General features: G+C 43.7%; 1 pseudogene; it reads left to right on the top strand.

Moving 5' to 3' along the window:
* The first annotated feature begins 19,670 nt into the window (after positions 1–19,670).
* The window catches only part of LOC105537382, a 3,202-nt pseudogene continuing 2,832 nt past the window's right edge, over positions 19,671–20,040 (top strand).

The following is a 20,040-nucleotide window of genomic DNA, read 5'->3' as shown; positions in this document are numbered from 1 at the left end:
CCAGCTCTTTTCTGCCCAAAGCCCTCCCCCTCTACCCAACCTCCAGCCCCTTCTTCTCAGGCCATCAACTACGTTTTCTCCCTCAGCACTCGCCTTAGATCCCTGGACTTACCAGCACACAGGCGATTTTCTCCTCGTAGACTTTAGGCGCCACTGCTGGGTCCGGAAAAGAAAGAGAAACTGCCTAGCGCGGTCGCGAGTCGCGTGTGTAACTCAGGACCGGGCTGCGGTGGGAGCCCCGGGCGCGTTTTCAAGTCTGCGGCCCGGAGTTCACTGCGAGGACTGGGATCACCCGTCACCCCGCCCTGGGCTACGGAAAACGAAACGTGTTTACTGATAAAGAAACGGAATAACGGCGCTGCGGGCTGGGGAGGGCCGAGCTGCCTTCAGGCTTCTGGTCTCCAGCTGCGGGTCACTCACACCTGCCGCTGTGAAATGCAGACCCGCGGGGCAGGAATTCCGAGTCCGGGCTGGAGCGCGATCTGGAATCTGACTGGCTTGAAACAGCACCGCGGTGGATTCGGAGCCCGGTGAGTAGGGAAATGCGCCTCAGTCCCTCCCACGGGCCGCCCACAGTTCCAGGATCCGAAAACGCTTCCTGCTGCTCCACCACCCCTGGAAGGCAGCGCCCGCCTCTGGGCGGTTCTGATGGAAACGGGCTCCACCGCCCGCAGGAAAACCCACAACTAAGGGACCAGGAAAAAGCCTCTCAGGGTCCCGCCCCTTCAGTGAGGATCCTAATTTACGCCCCGAGTGTGGCCCAGTCACAGACTGGAGCGAAGGTCACTGAAACGATACAAGACCAGCGGGGCCCAGAGCGCTGCCGCTCACAGAATCCGGTGACAGCGCCACCTCGCGTCCCTTCCCTGACCTGCCTCAGGCGGACGCAGTGACGCGTGTTGCCTGGAGGCTGGAATACAACGGGGATCAAATGCAGAGAATGGAGAAAGGAGGGAAGGATGGGGGGACGTGTTGAAGAAAGGACGGAAGAGGGAGAAAAGGGGAGAGAAAAGGTGACGGCGAGAATAATATTTAAAATATGTGGTTTTATTATTTATTTTATTTTTGCCCTTTATCTAGTTTTGTTATTTATGAGCGTTTTTACCATAGCTATTTTTTCTCTGTGTGGGAATCTGTAAATATACAGCTCATTATGCTTATTTCAGAGCCTGCGAGATCAAGTTACAGACAACATGAGCTTCTACCTCCAGATGTGCCAGGGTGCATCTCTTGGGTACAAGAAAAAGGGTTTTGTTTTGTTTTACAAAATCAAAGTACAAATCTCAAATAGGATAATATTTTTAAACCGTCATTGGGGCACACTTTGCATGCAATAAATGTATCTATTTGAAATGTACAGCTCATTGAGTTTTACTCTTCGGCTGTTTTACACACCCACGTATCTGCTACTACAATGAAGATAAATTACATTTCCATAGTGCCCTAAAGAACAGCCATGTAATAAAATTCCACGCAGTTGTTAAAAAGAGTAGGATGAATGTTTAAGTATTGCTATGAGAAGATCTGTGCCCAGCCTACTTTTACCCATTTTTAAAAGGACAAGGATATATGGAATTATAATGCCAGTAATACCACTTAGATAATATATATTTTAAGTAGGAGAAAACCTTAAAATTACTCACCAAAATTTTGACAGGGACTGGGATAACTTTGTGACTTTCAGTTTCTCTGGAAGGTTGGAATTTTTTATTACAGTATAAACTTGGATTTTAGCCAGGCACGATGGCTCAGGCCTGTAATCCCAGCTCTGGAAGTTGAAGGATAGCCTGAGACCAGGAGTTCGAGGCTGCAGTGAGCTATGATCTCACCACTACACTTCAGCCTGGGTGACAGAAAGAGAACTTGTCTCGAAAATAAATAAATAACATTTAAAAATAAAAATAACAAACTTGGATTTGTATGGTGGTTCAGAAAGAATATTTGTTTGAAAAATGTTATGAAGGTAGCCAAATACTTACAGGATTTTAAAAATCAAAGTGTTAATTAAAACCCAACTCCAGAAACTCTCTTTTAAGAGAACTTCATATTTTCATGGCATTGATTCCTTCTCAAAGTGCCTTTGATAGAGTTGTTCTTAGTGCAGTAGGAAGATGTGTAATAATTTTACAAAAGGTGCGGGCTGTAATAAAAAGAGAAACGCAAAATCCAGTGGGGACACACTGTCCCATTTATTTTCAAAGCACGTTTGAAAACTGCGCCGCTATAGTGTCTTTGGGTTGAGATAAAGTCGAGGAAAATCTTGTTCCTGGAGTGCTGATTTCCTTTTTCCAAGGGCCAAAGCCTTTCGAAGCAAGTCTAAAAACTCAGGCTGACTTCCGGATCTAGAGAAGTCTCTGGAAAGTTTGTGCAGGCCTCCAAGCTGTAAGAAATGAGCCCATCTTGGTGATGCTCTCTCGGGCTCCACCCAGTGGCCATAACCGGAAGGACAGGACGCGGTGAAATGGCATCAGTGAGTCAGAGGCCAAAGGAGGATTCCAGGGCCCAGGGCGCAGGATGTGCTTTGTCATAGTGGGGCTGGGGTAGCGAAGCGGAGGCAAGGACACTCAGGGAATAAATGGCAGAGGAAGCAGGCGCGCTAGGGAGGATCTAAAGCCTTCAGACTTCTTGCTTTTCTTCCTGTTGGGTTGGAGGGGACCAACGTGGTCCCGGGAGGGGAGGTCCGTGGGATGTAGAGAATGGAGTGGCTACAAAGGGGCGTTGCACGCCCCACCCAAGTGTCCTGGCTCTCTTCTCCCAGCTACTACTGATGAGTTCAAACTAAGGAGGAGACCAAGATTTGTCCTTTGCAAAGTAGACTCCTTATTTCACACTCCGGCTGGTTTACTAAATCCATCCTAGTAAAACACAAAAACCAAGAACCGAATTCTGCGTGTGACATTTCTGACCGCTAGAAGGTCCTCCCCCTCCCCATTCCTCGCGTGCTCCCTCCCTGCCTCGACCCCTCCGCTTTGTCTCCACTTTCCCATCCTTGTCCGTCTCTGGACCCCGCTCTTGAGTATCTCCTGCTTCTTCAGAGGACGTCCCCTCATGGAGTACAGACTCCTCCACCTCCAGGAAAAAGAGACAAAGGCCACTGAGAAGGACCTGGAGGCTCCTGTTACTCCGCCCCTGAAGTCAGCCTGTCCCAGGGTTTGCTCAGGCTGTGTGTGTGAATGAGTGTGTGCCTATGTGTGTGTGCCTGTGTGTGTGTGCATGTGTGTATGTGAATCTGTGTGTGAGTGTGTCTAAATATGTGTGTGAGTGTGTGTGCAATTGTGTGTTCCTGTGTGTATGAGTTAGTGTATGTGTGAGTCTGTGTTTATGTGAGATACAGAGAGAGAGAGAGAGAGTGTGTGTGTGTGTGTGTGTGTGAGAATGAGAGTCAAAGTGCTAAACCTGGCATCCAGGAAACCTCCCCACCTTGGCACTGCATTCAGGAGTCAGTGTTATGTGCACCTGTGCTTTTATTTCAGGAGCTGGGACAATTATATTAACCAGATGTGCAGAGTGCCAAGGTCCCCACCCCAAAAAGCATTAGAGAGGAGGGTGACATTGGAGTGGCCCCTGACTCCAACTCTCCTGATTCCTTCTACACATGGGGATCTTGAAAAAAAAAGTGCAAGACACTCCATTCCCTCCTGGGACCGAAAGGGAAGCCAGAGCCACTGTGCATGTCAAATTCCATCACAGAAAAACTATTATAGCAAAATTTCCATGTCACATTTTTAAATCTACACAATGGCTCAAATAGAACCACCATCAAAAAAATGAATTCCTAGCTCAGGTGAGATCACTGAAGTTGGCTGCCAGGCATAAGGAAACTGCAGATATAAAGAAGGTCACCTCTAGTTAGGGCTGCAGCCCAATCTCCCCTGCATCTTAGGGCCCCTGAAAATGACCCTCTCCATTCGATAGTGCAGGGTGAGGCCATTTTCGGTGAGAAATGCAGACTCTCCTTAGACCCCTGGGGTTTGTACGTTTACTTTCTGACTTTTTAGATGTTGACTTCATTTTTGAACAAATTACAGTTATGTAATTTGCTTTGACTTTAAGTGTAAAACAGGAAACGTTCCTGAAACAGGAAACAAGGGCCAGGTGACCTGCACTGTCACCTCCCTGTGTGGCTCCCTGATGCAATAAAATTGTGAGCCAACAAATCCATGGCTAGGTAAACAGTAAACTCCATTTCAGCAGATGTTTTAGATGTTCCTTCTTGCCTAGTAATGTTCTAGCTTTACCCTAGTCTTAATATTTTAAGTCTACATTTTCCTAGCTGTTGGTTTTTAAATAATTCATGTACATTTATTATTTGGAGTTGTTGCAGTAAGCCATCTGGAATCAACTGTGGAATGAAGTTCAGTAAATAAATGTGTGGTTCTCTATTAAACAACCTCTAAGACCATCTGAAAAATATATTAACCCCAAATCCAGTCACTTATCACTCCTCTACTGCCTCCCCTCCAGAGCCACTCTCTCTAGGATAGTAAATCAGAAGGGCCTTCCAGCTGGGCTGCCTGCTGCCTCTCACGCCACTGTCCATCACCCACACAACAGGCAGAGTGAACCTTTCAAATGGGAATTAGAGCACATCCTCAACACCACGTCCCAGAGACGCTCCAGCCTCTTCCCTTCCTCTCATCATTTCCTAACAGCCCCTCATCACAGGGCCTCTCTGGCCATTCTGGCCTCATCTCTCACAACTGTCAGCCCAGCTCACTTGTCTCCACTCACACAAACCTCTTGTCACTGCTCCATCCTGTCTCTGCCATGGGCCCCTGCTGTGACTCCCACATGCACCTGCTCCCCAGTGATGTACATAACTAACTCCTCACACCTTTCAGGTCTCTGCTCAAATGTCCCCTGGTCAAGTTCTCATGAACCTCTTACCCAACAAAATATATCTCCTGCCATCCTCACCAATGCCAGTCTTCTAACCCAGGTATATTTTCTCCATAACAATTGCCACTGATATTAGAATAATTTTTAAAGTTGTTGTCTGTATCACTGAGACATATTCTGAGGCCAGGATTTTGTGCAGTCACCACTTGCACAAAATCCCCAGCATCTAGAACATCCCAATACAGAGGAGGGGCTTGACAAATGAGGGGTGAATGATGGGTGAATTCAATTGGGATGCTGCTTTTGAGAAGCAATTTTATAACATGTATAAGGAGCATTAAAATATTCATGCCCTTTGACCATATAATTTTTTTGTTGTTGTTGTTTGTTTTTGTTTTTGTTTTTTTTTTTTGAGATGGAGTCTTGCTCTGTCACCCAGGCTGGAGTGCAGTGGCCAGATCTCCGCTCACTGCAAGCTCCGCCTCCCAGGTTCACACCATTCTCCTGCCTCAGCCTCCCGAGTAGCTGGGACTACAGGAGCCCGCCACCTCGCCCGGCTAGTTTTTTGTATTTTTTAGTAGAGACGGGGTTTCACCGTGTTAGCCAGGATGGTCTCGATCTCCTGACCTCGTGATCCGCCCATCTCGGCCTCCCAAAGTGCTGGGATTACAGGCTTGAGCCACCGCGCCCGGCCAGATGAATGATAAAATCAGAAAGAAACTATTTAAAAGAAGTCTAAAAGCAAAGCCAGGCAAGATGGCCTTCACTTGTAATCCTAGCACTTTGGGAGGCCATGGTGGGTAGATCACTTGAGTTCAGGAGTTTGAGACCAGCCTGGGAAACATGGTAAAAACCCCTGTCTCCAAAAAACACAAAAATTGGCCCGGTGTAGTGGAGCACAGCTATACTCCCAGCTACTTGGGTGGCTGAGGTGGGTGGATCACTTGAACCTGGGAGGTTGAGGTACAGTGAGCTGTGTTTGTGCCACTGCAGTCAAGCATGGGTGACAGAGTGAGACCCGGTCTAAAGTAACAAGTCTAAAGGACTTCAAACAAGGAGACTTCCTAAAACTTAGTAAAAATATAACAGAATACACCACATTCAAGACACACATCCACCTGCAATTCTTGATTTGCTCAGTACAGTATTAACTGAAACACATGCATATCAGAACTGTGAAAAATCAAGGTTATCTACATACATTTCTATTATTCTTCTGTGTATACTACATATAGCCAATAATATTAAAATGTCACTAATTGACAAACCTGGGTGGTGCCTTCACAAATATTTTTTATAATTTTCTATTCCTTCTTCCAGCTAGGACTACTTTGAATTAATATTTGTGAAGTGAATCCACAGGAACTGGGCAAAATAAGAAAAGAGTTATTGAGTGTGAGGAAAGCTGTGGAGAGGTACAGACAGATGGAGAGATGACAATACTGAGCATGTTAGTGACCTTCACAGTAACAGACTTCCTGGAGGACTGTGAGCTGGAGCCAGAATGAAGAGGATAGAATATAAAAGAGGGATGAAAGAGTGGGGACTTTAGGGGGCAAATGTAGGATTGAGTGGGCCAGACTGGGAAGTGTGGATGGATTCTAAACATTCCGCTTCAGGTCTAGCACTTAGGGAGAGAGAAATAATGTTTATCTAGCTCCTTCCACAATCTTTAGAGAAATCTTCTGAAACATTACAAAAAAGACACACAAATAGCCAATAGTCATCAGGGGAAAATGTCAAGTAAAACCACAGTGAGAAACCACTAAGCACTTATTAGAATGGCTGAAATTTAAATGATTAATAAATATAAATGTTGGCAAGGATGTGAAACAGTCTCATTCATTGCCTATAAGAATATAAAACAGCCACTCTGAAGATCAGTTTTATATCACCTAATAAAGCTAAACAAGCTAGTACTCTATGGCTAGCATTTCCACTCCTAGGTATTTACTCAAGAGACATAAAGATTATGTTCAAGAATCCGTGTACAATAATGTCCATAGTTCCTTAATTTGTAACAATAAAAACCGGGAATGCCCCCACAATGTACAAAAAAATTGTGACTCAATGATACAATGGAATACTACCAGTATTAAAAATGAATGAACTACTGATACATGCAACAACCTGGGTAGACCATGTAGATATTACACCAACTGCAAAAAGCCAGACACGAGGGAGGCCATATGGGATGAGTGGATATGTATAAAGTTTTGAAACAGGAACAGCTACTCTATCATGATAGTCATCAGATCAATGGCTGCTGGGGAAAGGGGACTAAGTTGAAGGCAGAAAAAAGAGAATTTTGTGTATGTTGATAGTGGCATGGGTGAATGACTGTATTTGTCAAAATTCATTGATGAATTTGATACAAATCTGATCATTTCAGTATATGTAAATTTTACAAGTTTAAAATGCTTACAATAAAAATTTAAATGTTAGTAATAAGAAATGGCAATTGAAAATTTTAGCAACAAAATCCAACAACACATCAAAACAACACATCATAATCATGTGAGTTTCATACCAGGGATGCAAGGATTGTTTGACATATGTGAATCAAAATATGTGATATACCACATCAACAGAATGAAGGACATAAATCATATTATCATCTCAATAGATGCAGAAAAAGTATTTGGTGAAACTAAACATTGCTTCTTAATGAGAACTCTCAAAGGAGTTCCTTTGACAAAGGAACCGAGAATATACACTGGGGAAAGAACAGTATCTTAAATAAACGGTGTTGGGAAAATGCTACCAAATGCAGAAGAATGTCACCAGACCCCTGTCTCTCACCACATACAAAAATCAACTCAAAAGGGATTGTAGACTTAAATGTAAGACCCAAAACTATAAAACTACTAGAAGAAAACATACTGGAAACACTACAGGACATGAGTCTCAGCAAAGATTTTATGGCTAAGACCTCAAAAGCACAGACAAAAAAAAGTAAAAATAGACAAATGAGACTACATTAAGCTAAAAAGCTTCTGCACAACAAAGGAAACATCCAACAGAATGACGCAATAACCTGTTGAATAGCAAAAATATTCAGTAAGTATTCATCCAACTAGTATATCCATCCAATTAGTATACTCTAAACTAATATCTAGAATATACAAGGAACTGAAAACTTAGCAGTAAAAAATACAAATACTCCAATTAAAAAGTGGACAAAGGATCTGAATAGACATATCCCAAGAGGAGGCATACAAGTGGACAACAGGTGTGTGTAAAACACCCAACATCACTAAATACCAGGAAAATGTAAATTGAACTACAATGAGATATATCTTACCCTGTTAGAATGGCTATTGTTAAAAAATAAAAATAGATGCTGGTGAGCATGTGGAGAAAGGAGAACTGTTATACACTGTTGGTGGTAATGTAAATTAGTGCAGCCATTATGGGAAACAGTAGAGTGATTCCTCAAAAAACTGAAACTATTAATAGAACTACTATCTGATGCAACAATTCTACTTCTGGGTATTTATCCAAAGGAAATGAAATCAACATATCAAAAGAGTACCTGCACACCCATGTTTGTTGAATTACTATTCACAATAGCAAAGATGTGAAATCAATGGGTGCATTTATCAATGGATGAATGAGTAAAGTAATTGCAGTATATACACAATGGAATGCAATTCAGCCATTAAAAAAAAAAAAAAAGAATAAAATCCTGTCAGTTGCAGCAACATGGATGGAACCAGAGGTCATGTTAGATGAAATAAGCCAGGCAAGAAAAGACAAATATCACATGTTGTCATTCATATGTGTGAACTAAAAAAGTTAATCTCATGGAGGTAGAGAGTAGAATGACAGTTACCAGAGGTTGGGAAGAATGTAGGGGTGGGAATATGTAGAAAGGTAGATTAATGGGTACAAATGTACAGTTATATACAAAAAATAAGTTCTACTGTTCTAAAGCACAGCAGGCCAACTAAAGCTAAAAATTATGTGTATTTCAAATAGCTAGAAGAGTGTATTTTACATGTTCCCGACACAAAGAAAAGATAAATGCTTGAGGCGATGGATTCCCTAAACACCCTGACTTGATTACCCCACATACCGTGCATGTGTCAAATGATCACATGTGCCCCATAAACATGTACAAATGTTATGTATTACTTTAAAAATAAACTCAACACAATATGGGACATTTTAAACAGTACAAAAATATGACCATGATAAAAAATTGCAAATATTTCCTTTTTATTAAGATCAACTTTGTAAGTTCAAGCAGAATGAAGCCCATACAGCATCAGAAGAGGTGGTTCTCCTGAGAGAATCTTCTTCCCAGTTAAAAAGGCAGAAACAGAATTCCTGGAGAAAGTAAGACTTTGGAGAACTGCACACCACTTCTTCTCAGTGTCTGGGATTACCCAGACGTAGGGAGAGTTCACCTTCTGGGAAAACTAAACGTTGGTTCCTGTTCTTTTTTGTAAGACCGCAATTTCAGAAAACTAAGAGAAAGCATCAGGCCAAAGGGATATACTCTTTTTTATATCCACCACCAAGTATGATCCACTCTGTTATGAGATGAATTGTGTCCCTCCCCAGCCAAAATTCATACGTGGAAGTCCTATGTTGAGAAGAAAGAAGTGGCTGTCTACACGCCAAGGAGAGAGGCCTCAGAAGAAATCAACCCTGCAGCACGTTGACCTTGCACCTGCAGGCTCTGGAACTGTGGGAAAATACATATTTATTATTTCACTCACCTAGCCTGTGGTACTTTGTTATGGCAGCCCTAGCAAATTAAAACAGAAATACTACCTTTTCTACCCTGTCCTATATATGAACATGTGATTTTTTTTAAGAATATGAATTACCTGGGACTCCAAAGCATAGAGTGAGACAATGAAAAATGGATGATACAGGGTTATTTCCAAGCCTTTGTGGCCACCACACAAACATGGATGTGTCCCCATTTCTCTTCAGTTTCACACAGAGCAAAAGTTGTGGATATAGAATCACAAACTGTGTTTAATTCATTTGAGATATTGAGCGAGCTAGTTTTGCCCTAATTTTACAGAAAGATGATGAACAATCATAATTGCTAAACCAAAGAGGCTTTTTGGCAGGGGATGGCAGGTACTATGTATTCTCCTACTTTTAAAGTACATTTTCCTAAAGAGTCTTGTCTAGGAGTAAATGTCATCACTTTTTTCCTCCGTATTGATCACTTGGTTCTCCCTGCATTTCAGTAATGTTGCTAGAATGGAGGTGTTTGTCCATGATTCACAAATGAATCGAAGAGGCCCTAGGAGTAGAGAGCTTCTCCTGCGGTCACACAGCACGTGACTGGTGGAGGAATGACAGGCACACGACTCTCCAGGTCCCTAGTCCAGTTTTCTGGGTGCCATGAGAATTACAGCCTTTGGTTTTTCTTACATGTGGTTCATTTCTGAACCTGAGAAGGAGAATGAACCTCAGGTGACTAACAGTTTTTGCTGTTCTGCACTTGTCTGAGAATGACACCAAAAGATTTTTAAAGACTAATTCTTTGGCTACCAACCCCATTTTGCCCAGGCATCGACATGGAGCAGGTGAACACTGCCTTTACCTATGACATGCCTGAGGATTCTGAGACCTGTGTAAATCAGGTAAGCTCCACACACAGGGACATTCACTCTCCTACCTGCTTATTTTCTGTGTCTTTTCACACTTCACATCGTCATCCCTCCCTCTGGTGTCTTCCTACTTTGGGGTCTTCTAGTTCTACCACCTGTCTCCTCCCAGGTGACTAGAGTAGGCTGGTTTGGAACAGGGCTTGGCCATCACCATTGTGTTAGATGAGAATGATGCCAGGATCCTCAGTGATGGGCCGCATCGCTTTGAGGTCAGTGTTAGGAGCTGCCTGATGAGACAGACATCTCCTCCACAGTGAGTGCTGATTTCATGAAACCCTTAGGTCCTCCCTATTCCTTACTGTGTCTTCAATCCCATCACATAGGGCATGAGCACCTAATGCATAATGGACATTTGACTGGTTCATGCCCCCTGGACTTTGATGCTGTGTTGGGATGTTTTCCTGGCCTCCATGTGGGGTATCTGTTTTCTCTCATCATATTACATCTCTCCCCACACCTGCAAGTCCATCCTCTGAAGCCAGGCAGTACACCAGCGTCTGCATGTGAGCTGTGTGTTCCTGCCTTGCTTTGTCCTTTTCATGCCTTATTCTGACTGTGCCATGTTTCCTCCTCAGTTGAACAGAAGTGGTAGGAGACTCGCCCATTCTGGAATGTGACCATCTGCCCTTCAGGAGATGACAGCAGGGTCTCTGGCCTGGGATTCTGGAGTAAGATCATGTCACCCATGACAGAGACATATGCCGCATGTTAGAAGCAACTTTTAGTGTTCCTTGTCCTGATTCCATAGAATGTTTGGCCACGGGATACCAAGCAACTATGGGGTTCCAAGTGCCTGTGTGACCCACAAAGTCATAGATTGCACAGGCCCAACAGCATCCATCATGACGTGAAAATGGTCCACCTGGGTTGTGCTTGAATCCCATGTTGACACCCCAGAAAACACCCAAGTCTAAAGTGGCACTGAACAAGCAAACAGACAAATGGAAGTTAGCCTGCCTTCACCATGGGTCAGTGCAGGCCTGGTAGGATGGGCACATGAATGGAACAACCACAGTGGCAGGCATGAGGCTATGTATGGGGCCAGCAGCACTAACTCCCCACTACTGCAGATCCAGCTGCTACCACCTCTGAATGTCCAACTCATCAGCATTTGAGTCCCATGATATGCCCCAGTGGGGCACTATTTCTTTACGTGACTACCTACTAAGTGACAAGTTGACTACTTTTAACTACTTCCATCTTGGAAGGGCCAGAGGTTCATCTTCACAGGGTTAGGCACCTATTCTATGGGTGGGTTTTCCTGTCCTGCTCTCAGACACTCAGCCAGCACCACTCTCAGGGTGCTGTTGACATTCCTGATCCACAGGCTAGGCAGTGCTCCTAGCCCATTATCTACCTGAAGGACCCACTTGGCAGGGAAAGTTTCAGTGTTTCCATGGCTGTGGGTTCCACTAATCCTATCACCATCTGCACCACAGGGGCTGCCAGCCACAAGGAATACTGGACAGGTCTTCTACAGGCACAACTCAGTGCCAGCCTGGAGGAAGCACTCTGAGGGGTAGGTGCCATCTTTCAGGACACGGTGCATTGTTTGAATCAGAGACATCTCTACAGTGCTGTGTTCTCAGTGGAAGAACATGTGGGTCCAGAAATCAAAATGAGGAAGCAAGTTTGGCTCCATGTCCAATCTCTTAGGTTCACTCAATGGAGTATTTTGCATATTTTATCTCCCAGCACTGGGCCGTGCAAGATACAAGGTTCTGGTTTCCAAAGGAGGGTACCCTTAAAAAAAGGAGACAAAAGACAGCCCACTGAACTACGCATGACGGTTGTCACCAGAGAAGTTTGGAGAGTGTGTGCCCAGAAACCACTTGGTGAGAAGAGGATTCTCCTCCTCTCCAGGCCCAGGTAATATATCCTCATCCCCAGGAGGAAGCATGGCTACTTTCATACAATGAGGGCAGAAGTGTGTGTGGAAACCAGAGGTCCACCTGTGAGCCTTCTGGTTTCCCTTGCCCCACTGTGTGAGCAGAATCATCCAGCAATTCAGCCTGAGAGGATTTGATTTCCAAGGCCCCAGACCCGTCAGGGCAGAAGGTTTGAGTCACACTCTTGGGTAATCCTCCAAGGCCGTGCTTCTGTGCTCTGACACCCTCAGTAGCATTGGTGCTGAGGCTCTGCTTTCCACGGGCTGTTCCCAAACAGTGATGGGTCATACCAGTGACACTAAGGCAGGACATTCTTGGGAGACACGGGACTCCTCTGATGGCCAGCTGTAGCTCCAGGACTCCTGCATGGCCTTGCTCAACTCTCCTTAGATTGCCTGTGGTCTAGGACACATCCATTAAACCTTCTCTCCTTCTGTCCATCACTGGGGGTCACTGACACTTGGATCTTGGTCTGTTGACTTTCCCAGGGTAACCTACCTCCCTTGCCACATCATCTGTCAGGTGTGTCCCCTAATAAAACGTTGTAACTTTAATCTCATGATGGCACTTGCTTTTTGGAGTATTTGTACTACAAAATCGTTTTCATCTGCACACCAGTGACCTCTTATTTATTCCAATTTGTAAAATCCTTTTGTTTATTGAACTTCTTCTACCTGCATTGGCTCCATTTGGCTGATATTTGTATTATGTTTTTGAGTTTGATGATATTTCTTGCTTTAAGTCACTAAATTTGGGGGTAGTTTGTTATGCAGCAATGGGTAACTAATGAAGTCCTCTTACATTTCCATTATTCTATAGAGGTTAACTACACCTGTTTTATTTCCTCCCACTTTGATAATATTAACCATACATAGGGTTTCTCATTTCTCAACCCCTGTTCTTTTCTTTATTTTAGTTTATTTTCTCCTTCATTCCTTCCCTTTCTCCTTCTTTCTGTCTCTCCCTCCCTCTCTTTCTTCTCTATTTCCATTCAAGATCTTACTCTCCCTCCTTCTCATTTCTTTTTCCTTCCCTTTTCTTCTTCTTCCTTTTCCTTCTTTTCTTCTTTCTCTCCTTCCTTTCTTCCTCCTTCTTTCACTCCCTTCCTCCATTTTTTCCTTTTTATTATGAAATCTTCCTAGCATATAAAATAACCCTATGTGATTGTGCTATCAGTAAGCATTTTCTGAATATATATGTCAAAAGTACACTGCCACAGCATATGAGAAACAAGTAACCAACAGGAAGTTATTAACAGAGTCTAAATAAAACTCCCTGCTATGATTCTGCAGCCAAGACAGTGGCTTTTAACTCAATTCCTTCAACTCTGTTCTCAGAACATGTCATCAATATCAAATATTACACATTTATTTTAAAAGTTTAGGCCAGGCACAGTGGCTCATGCTTGTAATCCTAGCACTTTGGGAGGCCAAGGTGGGCAGATCACCAGGTCAGGAGATCAAGACCATCCTAGCTAACACAGTGAAACCCCGTCTCTATGAAAAATACAAAAAAATTAGCCGGGCATGGTGGCAGGTGCCTGTAGTCCCAGCTACTCGGGAGGCTGAGGCAGGAGAAGGGTGTGAACCCAGGAAGCAGAGCTTGCAGCGAGCCGAGATCTCACCACTGCACTCTAGCCTTGGCAACAGAGCTAGACTCCATCAAAAAACAAAAAACAAAAAACAAAAAACAAAAAACCTATACTATAAGGCTACAGTAACCAAAACAGCATGGTACTGGTACACAGACCAATGGAACAGAATAGAGAACTCAGAAATAAGATTGCATATCTACAAGCATGTGATCTGCAACAAAATCTGACAAAACCAAGCAATGGGGAAAGGATTCCCTATTTAATAAATGCTGCTGGGAGAACTGGCTAGCCATATGCAGAAAATTGAAACTGGACCCCTTCTTTACACCTTACACAAAAATTAACTCAAGATAGATTAAAGACTTACATGTAAAACCCAAAACTAGAAAAACCCTGGAAGAAAATCTAGGCAATACCATTCAGCACATAGGCATCAGCAAAGATTTTTGTGATGAAATCACCAAAGCAACTGCCACAAAAGCAAAAATTGACAAATGGGATCTAATTAAATAAAAGTGTTTCTGCACAGCAAAAGAAACCATCATCAGAGTGAACAGACATCCTACAGAATGGGAGAAAATTTTTGCAATCTATCTATTTGACAAAGGTCTAATACTCAGAATCTAAAAAGAATGTAAACAAATGATATGAAAAAAACTTCATTAAAAAGTGGACAAAGGACATGAACAGACACTTCTCTAAAGACATACATGTGGCCAAAAAACATATTTTAAAAAGCTCAACACAACTGATCATTAGAGAAATGCAAGTCAAAACCACAATGAGATACCATCTCATGCCAGTCAGAATGGCAATTATTAAAAAGTCAAGAAAGAACAGAAGTTCTGAGCTTGTGGAGAAATAGGAATGCTTTTACACTATTGATGGACATGTAAATTGGTTCAACCATTATGGAAGACAGTGTGGCAATTCCTCAAAGATTTAGAACCAGAAATACCATTTGACTCAACAATCCCATTAGAGGGTATATACCCAAAGGAATATAAATCATTCTGTTGTAAAGATACATGCATATGTATGTTCATTGCAGCACTATTCACAATAGTAAAGACATAGAATCAACCAAAAAGCCCATCAATGATGGACTGGATAAAGAAAATACAGTACATATACACCATGGAATATTATGCAGTTATAAAAAGGAATTACATCAAGTCCTTTGCAGGGATATGGATGAAGCTGGAAGCCATTATCCTCAGCAAACTAACACAGGAACAGAAAACCAAACACTGCATGTTCTCACTTATAATTAGGAGCTGAACAATGAGAACACGTGGACAAAGGGAGAGGAACAACACAGTTGTTGGGGCCTGTTGGGAGAGGGCAGTGGTCAGCGGAGCATTAGGAAAAATAGCTAATGCATGCTATAGGGGTTAATACCTAGGTGATGGGTTGATAGGTGCAGCAAACCACCATGGCACACGTTGACCTATGTAACAAACCTGCACATCCTGCACGGGTACCCTGGAATTTAAAATAACATTAAATTAAATTTAAAAACAAGCTTAAAGCATTAAAGAAAAACAATTAGATAAAAAAAGACTTTGATTTACAAAATCCTGAAACAATAGTTTGAATTTTGCTTTTAACATATATGCAAATCCTTTAATACTGCTCCCTTCCAGACATGCAGCTTAATTCCCTCTCTCGAGTGTGGCTTGGACTTAATGACACACTTCTGATATGGCCTGGCTCTGTGTTCCCACCCAAATCTCATCTTCAATTGTCATGCTAATTGTAATCCCCATATACTTGGGGAGGGACCTCATGGGAGGTAACTGAATCATGGGGATGGTTCCCCCAAGCTGTTCTAATGATAGTAAGTGAATTCTCATGAGATCTGTTGGTGGAAATGTAAATTGATTCAACCACTGTGGAAGTCAATGATTGAACCTATTTTTCCTAATGATACCCCCACCACCGCCCTCCACCAACAGGCCCATGTGTGATGTTCCTCTCCCCATGTCCATGTGTTCTCGTTGCTCAGCTCCCAATTATAAGTGAGAACATGCGGTGTTTGGTTTTCTGTTATTCTATTAGTTTGTTTAGTTTGTTGAGGATAATGGCTTCCAGCTTCATCCATATTCCTGCAAAGGACTTGATCTTGTGCCTTTTTAGGGCTGCATAATATTCCATGGTGTATATATACAATATTAGGGATTTTTCCCCACTTCCCTCTGCTTTTCTCTCTCCTGCTACCATGTCTTCTGCCATGATTGTAAGTTTCCTGGGGTACCCTCCTCATCCATGCGGAACTGTGAGTCAATTAAACCTCTTTTCTTTTTAAATTACCCAGTCTCGGGTATTTCTTTACAGCAGTGAGAGAACAGAATAGTATAACTTCTAACTAATAGAGTAATGCTGACATAGCAGTTTGCGAGTTTGGGTGTAGAACATAAAACTCACTGTGGCTTCCACCTTCTCTCTCTCTGTCTCTGGGATCATGAACTCTGGGGGAAGCCAGCTGCTGTGCCATAAGCGGCCCTGCAGCAAGGTTCATGTGGCTGAGAACTGAGGCCTTCTAGGAACAGACAACAAGGAACTAGGCCTTTTCCAAGAGCCATGTGACTGAGCCATGTTTCATGTGAATGCTCAGCCCCAGTGAAGCCCTTAGATGATGCAGGCCTAGGCTGACAACTGAACTGCAACCTTGTGAGAGGCCCTGAGCCAGAAGCACTCAGGGAAACCTCTCCTGGATTCCTGATCATTGGAAACTGTGAGAGATGAGGAATATTTGTTGTTTTAAGCTGCTAAGTTTTACATAATTTGTTATGTAATAGTAAATAACTAATACATTTTCACAAGACAGGGTGTATTATTACATGTTAGTTTGCATTTACTCTAAATTTATCATCATCATCATTATTATTTCTAAGACAGGATCTCACTCTGTCACCCAGGCTGGAGTGCGGTGGCATGATCACCATGCACTGCAGTGTCGACCTCCTGGGCTCAAGGGACCCTCTGATCTCAGCCTCCTGAGTAGCTGGGACTACAGGCATGAACCACCACGCCTGACTAATTTTCTAACTTTTTTGTAGAGATGAGGGCTTCACCATGTTGCCCAGGCTGATCTTGAACTTCTGGAGTCAACAAATTTGCCTTCTTCTGCCTTCCACGATGCTAGGATGACAGGCGTGAGCCGCCACACCTGGCCTAAATTAATTATAAGATATTAAACATGTAACTTAGTTTTAAAAGGTAAGGGGAATTTCCACGGCTGAAGAGGATGCATTTTATTACCGTTCACAATGATCACTTTACTTGAATTTCAATTTCCAACTGTGTCCCAATTAAACACAAAAGGAAGATCCAACCATTGCTGGGCTGATTCTATGATGGCCCCAACTACCACCTCCTGGTCATTCACCTTCCCCCAGTTATTCAACCAACTCTAGTGTAGGTGCTGCTGTGAAGGGATTTAGCAGATATAATTAAGGGCCTCAATTAGTTGACTTTAGGCTGGGTTTATCCTGCTTGGACTGTCCTAATCAGGTGAGCCCTTGAAAGGACTGGGTTCTTGCTGAGCATAGAGATTCACAGTGTGAGAGGCACTCAGCATGAGGGGTTTCCTCCACTGTGGGCTTTGAAAATGAAGGGGCTGTGTAGCAAAGAACGCTGGTGGGCACCAGGAATTGAGCGCAGCCCTCTCTGTTCTCTACATTGACAGCCTGCAAGGAACAGGGACCTCAGTCTTACAACTGCTAGAAACTGCATCCTGCCACCTCTGCATAAGCCTAAAGAAGGATTCAAAATGAAGACTCAGGTTTGGGAAGCCCGGAACAGAGATTCCATCTACATCATGCTCGGATTTCTGACTAAGGAACTATAAACAGATAAATGGGTGTTGTTTAGCTAGGCGTGGTAGTGCACGCCTGTAATCCTAACATTTGAGGAGCTGACACAGGAGGATCACTTGCAGCCAGGAGTTTGAGACCAGCCCGGGTAATATAGTAAGGCACTCGTCTCTACAATTTTTTTTTTTTAAATTAGCTGGGCGTGGTGGCACTTGCCTGCAGTCCTAGCTACTCTGAAGACTGAGGCAGGAGGATTCTTTGAGCCCAGGAGTTTGAGGCTGCAGTAAGTCATGATCATGTGACTACACTTCACCCTGGATGATAGTGGGAGACTCTGTCTCTAAAAACAAATAAATGAATACAATAAATGGGTGTTGTTTAAAGCTAATGTTTGTGACAATTTGTTACACACTCTTATAAAATTCATACACAGGCTCCACAGACTCATGGAATGAACTGATGAATTGATATACACACTAGTTACATAAAATAAAATCTTTCTTAACTTTTTCAGTGTTTTACATTTTATAATTTTCTGTGATGCAATTTAATACACTCATATTTCATTCATTCAGTCAACACAAATTAACTTAGTCCCTACAATGAACCAGGTGTCCCTCATATGCTCACGTGCCTGACATTCTAGAAGCTTCACAAGACCAAGGTGGAGCCACTGGAGTGTTTTAGGTGGAGAAATGACACACTTTGACTCACATTAGCAGGACCACTGTGGAGAGAACAGTCACGCAGCAGGTAATGGGAGAGTGCCAGTGTCATAATTCAGGAGTGACAGTGTGATGGGGACTAAGGGGAGAGGAGGGCCTGAGGGATACAAGGGATGGAGGGAAGGGCTGGGGATGCAGGAGGTGAGGAAAAGGAGCAGGGGGACAGAATTCAAAAGCAGCAGAACTCTTAGGTTTGAACACATTGATTTACAGTATTTCAATACATTCATCTACAGAGCCTCACAGGGTGTTACTTGCAGTTGGCCTTTAATACCTTAAGTGGATCTGCTTAAAAACTAATTTTTCATGTTAATCAGGTTTTAAAAATACTAAGTGTTCCTATAAAATATACACACCACTTAGATGTGGATACTTCCTAAAACCTGGCAGTGCATGAGCACTGGTGATGGGCATTGTGACTGCGTTTAGCGCTTGCAATTTTGAGGTGAATAAAGTCTGTACTGACTCCTGGTTGCAACATATAGGAACATAGTGGCTACTTTGTATTGAGGAGATGTTCTGGACTCACACAGAAACTCAGGGCTATGGAATGAAGGTAAATTTAAAATACAAGCGGGAGTCACAGATACATTGTCTGCGAAAGTGAAACTTAGGAGCTTTGTGAGTCCTGTTGTAACGCTTTTAGACACATTTATATATCAAGGGGCCAAAGTCACATTTTTTACCTATTAGATTCCTGATCATTCAGGGATTACCAAGATTCTGCTACTCACTGTAGTTAATAAACAAAAAGCAATCTGATCTCTGTTCTATCTCATGCACTCAGGCACAACTTTTCCAGATTTAAAGAAAAAGATAAAAGAAAGAAAGAAAGAAAAGCCCTGTCTCTGCACCTCCATTGCCAGGGCGAGCTCCCTCTCTGGCACCAAGCTCCCTGGGGTGAGTTTTCTTCTAGAAGACTCCAGGGGGACAGGTAAAGAGTGGGAGACAGGGAGTCCATTTCAGGGACAGGAATTCCGGGATGAAAAGTGAAGGGAGAGGGACCGGGCCCAAGAGTTTCTTCCCGGTTTCTCAGACAGTTTCTGGGCCAAGACACAGGGAGACATTGAGACAGAGCGCTTGGCACAAGAGGAGCGGGGTCAGGGCGAAGTCGAAGCCAGGGCCCCAGGCGTGGTTCTCAGAGTCTCAGGTCCCGAAGGCGGTGTATGGGCTGGGGGGGTCCCAGGGTTGGGGATTCCTAATCTCCGCAGTTTCTCTTCTCCCTCTCACAACCTGCGACGGGTCCTTCTTCCTGGACACTCACGACGCGGACCCAGTTCTCACTCCCACTGAGTGTCGGGTTGCTAGAGAAGCCAATCAGCGTCGCGCGGCCCCGGTTCTAAAGTCCACACGCATCCTCCCACCGGGACTCAGAGTCTTCCCAGACGCCGACGATGGGGTTATGGGGCCCCGAACCCTCCTCCTGCTGCTCTCGGGGACCTTGGCCCTGACCGAGACCAAGGCGGGTGAGTGCGGGGTCAGGAGGGAAACGGCCTCTGCGGGAGGAGAGAGGAGCAAAGGGCCCTCCCGGCGGGG

Source organism: Mandrillus leucophaeus, unplaced genomic scaffold, assembly GCF_000951045.1.
Source record: "Mandrillus leucophaeus isolate KB7577 unplaced genomic scaffold, Mleu.le_1.0 Scaffold1717, whole genome shotgun sequence".
Lineage (NCBI taxonomy): Eukaryota > Metazoa > Chordata > Mammalia > Primates > Cercopithecidae > Mandrillus > Mandrillus leucophaeus.
This window is presented reverse-complemented; position numbering and strand designations above follow the sequence as displayed.